The sequence below is a fragment of the Triticum urartu genome, chromosome 7A (genome assembly GCF_056163025.1).
Source record: "Triticum urartu cultivar PI428250 chromosome 7A, HENAU_Tu73, whole genome shotgun sequence".
In the NCBI taxonomy this organism is placed as follows: Eukaryota; Viridiplantae; Streptophyta; class Magnoliopsida; order Poales; family Poaceae; genus Triticum; species Triticum urartu.
The window spans coordinates 620,631,385-620,639,163 of NC_141879.1; positions in this window are offsets into that span (position 1 = coordinate 620,631,385).

Genomic DNA, 7,779 nt, shown 5'->3' on the forward strand with positions numbered 1-7,779 from the left:
TAGTCGATAAATGTTTGTGAGAGAAATACGAGTCGGGGTGCGAAAGCGAGAGTTTTGTGTGTGTGAGAGAGAGACGGTAGTCGGGAAGGGGAGTGGAAGCAGGAGTTGTGTGTGTGTGTCTATGAGAGAGAGAGGAGACGGTAGTCAGGGTTGTCTGATCGGTAAACAAATGAATAATGTCAGTCTGGGATGGAGATGGAAAGGAGACCACAACAAATGTTGTGTCTACAGGAGAGAGAGAGTAATTTTAGTGGTATGAGTCATATGTAGAGACATATAGGGTGTGTGAGAGAATCCCATAGAGAGAAAAACAAAGTGAAAGATGAGTGGAGACTGTGTGTGTGGCGGTGAAAAAGAAAGCTTACGTACTGAGTGATACCAGAGAACAGTAGAGACGTGAGAGATAATGAAAACCGTGTAATGTATAATGATAGGGAGAGTGTGACACTTCTCAAGGGAGACGTCGAGAGACCATGTTTGCGAGGATAGGAGAAACATGAAGTGAGCGTGCGAGTGAGCTGGAGAAAAGAGAGTGATAGCTACCTGAAGGAGCATGCGTGCGAGAGAGATGGGCGTGAAAGGAGTGAACAAAAAAGGGATTCAAATATTTGAATTCGAGATGATGATACATGCAATCCATACTTGAAGCAAAATTGATCTATCAAACATGCATACTCATATGAATTCACGCACATCTATGTTATTTAATATGTAGATATTACTGATGCATACATTTTAGTAGAACATAATTTGGTTAATTTTTTTCGAATTCAACCTTAAGATTTCGAGATCGTTGTATTTGTAAATCATATTATACATATAAAGGAGCAGAATTCTTTGTTGTGCTTTTGAAAGTATATATAAAAAATGATGTATATAGAATGTAATTCCAATTGAAAATGTATCCCGCCCGAAAAAAATAGAATACAAACAGGATTCGAATTGAGTTAGCATGGTAAACGTGCACTCTACAAAATTGAACGAAGCGGGGAAATTTGCAGTAACCGCCCGAAACCAAAATCTGCGAGATGGAAATCACTACTGCCTATCCCTGCCACGCAAAGCCTATCTGCTGGATTTCTATATGTTTCGATAGGGGTAGGTTTGTAATTTCACCCAAACATGACGTAACCACCTCTCACCCGGATTCATACACGGTGGGCGCCAAAACACAGTGTGTCCTCGGCCGAAATTGACTCCCTCCCTGATTCATATTCATACACGGTGGGGGCCAAAAACAAACTCTCGTCGGCAAATATTCGGTGTATGCGAGATTACCGTCCTATCCCCAACCGACTAATGTTGCTGTGATAGTACAAATTTGAAACGGGCGCTAAGTTTGTAAATTTCCTCGCATCTGAGACAAGCGCGCCCTGAATACATGGTTCCCCCCTTCTTCTCTACCTCCCTTTTCCCCATTCGTACTCCGTGGGCGCCAAAACACCCTCTCCACCCCACCCTCCTTCGTCCGCCGCCGTCCGCCACCCCATCCACTGTCGTCCTCCTCCACCATGCCGGAGCTGATACCCCGATGCCGCCGTCCATTACAAGAGATCGACCTCTCTCATCCACGGCTTCGGACCGGGATCCTTGCATCCCGTCCTCTCACTTCATCCCCGCCGTCGTCCACCTTGCCGGCGCCGCTCCTACGACCGTGTCGTCCACCGCACCCCGCCGCCACCATGTACCCTCCTAGATCTGCTTCCACGCCACCGACAGCCATCGCTACCGCAGCACCATCAAATTCTCAGCAGATGCGTACACGGCACCGCACCAGAGGCGGTACTCTTTTGTATCTGCTCAACTTATTTATCACAGCAAGAAAATAGATCGCCACTGCTTTACTCTAATTTCTTGTCTTGGTTGTGAAGTTGCCTTTGTCCGGTTTGCACCTTCAGATCCACCATGGCACGCTCAACACTATACTCCCAATGCTTATGGTTTTCCCCTTTTATATTCCACACTAGTTAAATCACAGTAGACTAAATTTCAAAATTGGGTCAGTCGATTTTTCAGAGCTCGTCGGAGTTCGCCGGTGCGATCGAAGGGGCTCGGGTGGTTGTGGGGCCTCGCCAAACGAAGAAAACTCGACGCGGGTGGGGGTCGGGGCGGGGGTGGGGGGTGGGGCTGGCGGAGGAACACGGGCGGTGGGGGCCGGTGGTCCGGCCGGTGGCCCGTGCGGTGTTCTGTATGGGAAGAATCGGAGATGAGGAAGAAGAAGGGTTAGGAGACGTAGGATCTTCATCCAACCACCTGAAATGGTCGAGAGACAGCTAGGAGTTGCATTCTTAATGCGCTCTGGTTCATCATGTGTGGGCACTGCGCAACCAACATTTTATTATCCAAAATCTGCTTGCTCTTCTTTACCATGTTCCTCTTCCGTTCTTCTTTAATATGTACTCTCTCCGTTCCTAAATACAAGTCTTTGTATAGATTCCACCATGGACTACATATGGAGCAAAATGAGTGAATCTACACTCTAAAATGTATCTGGATACATCTGTATGTGATCCATAGTGGAAATCTCTACCAAGACTTATATTTTGGAACGGAGGGAGTATGATAGTAGTACAATATGTTCCTTGTACTGAAGATGAGCAGGGACATTTGCATTGTAGAGGTCTATACGGTCGGTTGTGATGGACACTTTGAGCCTCTTTGATTCGTAGGATCTTGTAAACATAGGAATAACATTTGTAGTGGCCTGCCCACTTGAATCCTATAAGAATAGCAAGGAAATGCGGGGAGCTGTGTCGCCTTTGAGAGTTACATTGATATTAACAGTACCGCACCTTCACTTGAAGAGAGCTGGTATCCGAAGCCTTTCTAGCTGTACCGGCAATACTAGCACATATATTCTAGCAAGTTCCACTTTGTTGATTTTACTCTGATGCTTAAGGTTTACCCGTTATATCTACACTATAATCTGTGTAGCTGCTTTGTGTCACACTAGCAGCAGTCCACTCTTGAAGCTAAACACTGCAATGACTTACGAAATTGGCACCAAGACATTGAGTGCCATTCTGGATGCAATGAAACTCATACGCTCCCCACCTGTTGATTCTTGTTCATAATATGATCCTAATGACTATTCTAACCTCGAGGAGTCAAAGGCAGATGGCCTGTCCTGTTCACCCATCAAGGTGCCTGTTCTAATTTGGCAATGTTTTATTGATTGCGAGTATCTTGCATATGTTGTCTTTCATTTCTTCTACTTTGTTGCACCGCCATCTGCTTAGTTTACTCATCATATATGTCGAGATGCCATGCCCATCCATTATCAATACATATTCCATCTGTCATCATACCATTTTTTTCCAGTCAAATGTTGTTCTTGTGCATCAGACATCAAAAAGGAAGAGGGTGATTGCCGAACCTGAAGGAGCACCATCAAAGTCCTTGAAAAACGTGGTGGTGGCGGAGAAATCAGACAACACCCCACTTATATTGGATGTACAACCAGTGACACAAAATGTAGGACCGACTCCAGTAGACTGTACCCATACTTCACTGGCCACACCACTAGCCCCACCACACAGGACCTGCACTCTAGCAAAAGGTATACTGATTTCATTTGCCATAGCACCAGCTGTACCACAGAAAAATCCCACTCCAGCAAAAAGTACAGCAAGTCCACTGGCCGAAGACCTATCCCAACTGCAGAGACGGCCAATTCCTGCAGATTAGAACCCCATTCCATTTATTCCCAGTTTAAAAGACAATGCTTTCAATGTTGTTAGGGACTACGTGCATATATTCCCATCATGGAAAGATTATTGTGAAGACAAACACCATTTTCACATCTTCCTGTCCAACTTACGTGTAAGTGCTATTATTCATGGTTATTATTTTCCTATTTTCTGCTGATTGAACACATCAATGATTTACATTACATTGTTGTAACTAAGCGAGGGTCAATCTGGATAGTCATGACGAGCAAAGCTTTCTTGTGATTTTGAAGGAAGCATTGCAGCAGTATCGGTGTTACCTGAGGAAATCACACTTTGATGGCAAGTCTATAAACGATTTTCCGGTGAAGTCTCCTGTGCTAAATTTAGAAGACATTGAATGGAACAACCTTGTTATGCACTGGTCTCGTTCCCAGGATGAGGTACTGTCTATGAAATCACATGACAATTTGAACTTCTACTTTTCCGCATGTGCCTTATGGGTCTTTTTTGCAGGAAATCTGCTCGAAGAAGAATTCCGGTTTTGACAAGAACGACAGGATATCGCAAATATGCTGCCTGCTGCTTTGCTCTTGTTAGTACCTGTTGTCCTGTATCACTGTACTTGCATACATATCTGGTTCATTATGTGACAGCAGTATGCATGATAGCTTGTTTATCAATTGTTCGCTCCAAATTATCTGATCTGTATGAATGGTTACATTAGTGTAGAATATATCCAATGCCAATGTTTTTTTAGCTCTACATTGTTCTTGTAAGTACATGCTGTCCTTTATCAGTGTACTTATAATGACAGGTAGTTGTTCATGTACCATCACTCTGCAGCTTATTTTCCTTTGCCCTCCATTTTCTACACATCAGATCTATATTTACTTTTACCCTAAGGTTGGTACTGAAGAAGTTTAACTGTGCATTGCTCTTGGTTGTACCTTTTGCCTGTATCGCTGCACTTACATTTATAGCTACTTGGTTATGTAGCATCACTCTTCATCTTATCTTAAATATTCTCCATTTTTTCATATATTATCACATCTATATTTACTCTTAACAAAATGTAGAATAAAGGCAATGCTTTTGAAGAAGATTCTGTGGTAAACTTCTTAAATTGCCCCCCCATCAGCATGGACAAGGCCTTTATAGAGCCTGTCTTCACCAATAATGTAAGTTTGTCCATCTCAAGCCTTCAAACTTTGTTGTATATATTTGGTTAGGCATGACTGCAACAGCTGTTTATTTTTGGTGTTTGCATCAAATTGCTTGTTTAAAGTTTATTATGTAGTTCATAAACAAAAGTGTGTCCTTTCTCAATTTAAGTTTTCAGTTGTACAACCAAGTTCCTTCTTCATACCATGTAAATTAAACTATACAGAGCAAGTGAACTTATTTTGCACTGCATGTATGCTTTTGTTCTTCATCTGTAATCCAGTGGTGTGGTGAACCTACCCACTACAACACAATGTCATATTCTGCAATGTCTTAACTATGAACAATGTCATATCATTCTACTATTATTTAAACCGTCTCTTTATTTGCCAATCTAAATTGGTATAAATTGACAACACACTAACCATTGATACTTATGAGTTCTTGATCTGTAATCCAGTGGTGTCGTGAAGCTGCCAACTCCTTCACAATGTCATTTACTGCCATGTCTTAACCTGAACAATACCATATTGTGTTAATGCAATTTTAAACTATGTCAATTTATTCGTTAATAAGAAATGTGATGAATTGTCAGCACTGATACTTTTATGTGCAAAACCTGTCATCTGTCTGCTTGTTTATCTTTCAGAGTGAGGAAGATATAAGTGTTGAACAAGCGAAGTCTCATCATCTTGCTCAGCTGCTTGTGCTACAGCTCCCCAGCAGGGCTAACCTTTCTTGAACTCTATTGAAGTGCTGTCGGTTTTGTATATTATTTTGTCGGCGTGTTTATTTGCACTGGTGGCAATCTTTGATGCCCAGTGTATGTAATCTGCTGTCTGCTTGTGCTTTATTATCATAGTGGCGAACTTTGATGCCCAGTGGATGTAATATGCCATAATTTCTTTATTGTATAGTCTAGGTTTTTTCTTATTCACGATGCCGCAGTTATTTTACTGTATATATATATCCTGTCTTCGCAGTTAACCGACCAAACCGTAAAATTACGGCACATAATCGGGCCGTCATGCAATCACGATGTAGGTTGGGCCTGAAACGTGCCGAACATCTCACGGGCTGGCAGCAGACCGAAATGAACCCCGGCCCATGATTGTGCGAATCAAATCACGGGATTTTAACAGGTCAAAATTGTCTCGGTCCTTGTTTGGTCCAATCAGATATCGGCTGCGAGCAGGCCGGATGCAAACCGGGCTGTAGTTAGGCCCTACTATATGACGGGCTTTTAACAGGCCGAAATTAATATAGGGCCGAAATGTTAAACGAGCCCTTAACAGGCCAAAACTAATATCAGGCCGAATTACTAAGTGGGCCTTTAGCAAGTGGGCCCAAAAGCATAGTGTCCAATTGACGGGCCAAATCTGATATGGGCCATAAATGAGCCCAAAGCCTCTTAAAGGGACGGATCTGATCTGGGCCGTAATTTGGCCCAGAACGTGGTAGGCTTTTAACGGGCCGGATCTCATATGGGCCACTATTAGGCCCGGAGCGTGGCAGGCCATTAATGGACCGGATCAAATATGGGCTGGCATTTGGCCCAAAACATGGCAGCCAGTTAATGGGTTGGCCTACTAGGGTCCTCAAAATCTTGTGGGCCTACAGCTGGGCCGGCCCATTAATGTCGGCGAAATCTCATGGGCCTTTAGCTGGGCCGGCCCATTATGATCCGCAAGAATCTTGTGGGCCTTCACCTGGGCCGGCCCATTATGGCACGCAAAAATCTTGTGGGCCTTTACCTGGGCCGGCCCATTATGGCCCGCAAAATCTTATGAGCCTTTAGCTGGGCCAGCCATTATGGTCCGCAAAATCTCATGGGCCTTTAGCTGGGCCGGCCCATTATGGTCCGCAAAATCTTGTGGGCCTTCAGTTGGGCCGGCCCATTTATACTTGATGGGCCGGTCCACGTGTCAACATATCATAGGCGCGTCTCGCCCATTGGATGAGTGATAGCTATGCCAACGCGGACCTGACATGTGTCTCCTCCAGCCAATGATGGTTTTACGCATGGAAAATCCCCATTGGTCGGGGCTGTTAACGGGTTATCGGATCCAAAACCCGACCCGATAGCTTAATGGTGTTCCGTTACGGTGGATGCCATGTGTCGGTCACCCTTGACGAAAGCACTTCTGTGACGCGCGATTTATCGTCATGGAAGTGGACACTTCTGTGATGATAATTTTGGTAATTTCATGGAACACTTCTACGACAGCGCATGTATGACTATCTTGATTCTATCATAAATTTGTCATGGATGTACATGCATGACAAAAAACGCGACGTACTGTGACAAACACGTATCATCACGGAAGTGTATTTTTTTGTACTGCTACTAATTGGGTTTTGCTATGGCAAATGGTTGTTGATAAAAAACCATGGGGATGACCTCAGGCAACGCACATAGTTTCTAGGAATAAACCGTGTTGGATCAATGAACAATCGCACACACCTTTCTCTTGAAAACTGTTTGTGTTAGGCCACCTTGCGCAAATGTTTACCACATAGAAACAATGTGTGATGGACAACCTTTGCCACACAGTTTCTTCTATGGACCATGTGTGATACATTCAATAACGCAAACGATTTAACGGGAAAAATTGTGTGTGATGTACATGTGAACGGAAACATTTTCCTTAGAGCGACTGTGTGGGATGTACATACGAACGGAAACGTTTAGCGGGGACTGACTGTGTGGGATATACTTGCGACCGGAAACAATTTCACCATATAATTGTATTTTTTAAGCTCTACTGTACGTATTTCCATATTTGAGTGCTCGCCAGTCACACACGACCTCATTTTGCCGAGTGTGTGTGCCAAGAGGGCATATCCCCGACGGTTTCTAGGCCATGTGGGAAGGACCCCCCTATCACCCACACTCACTAGGCGACGGTTCCAAATGCCATCGCGGAAAGGGGTTAAAAACCGTTTG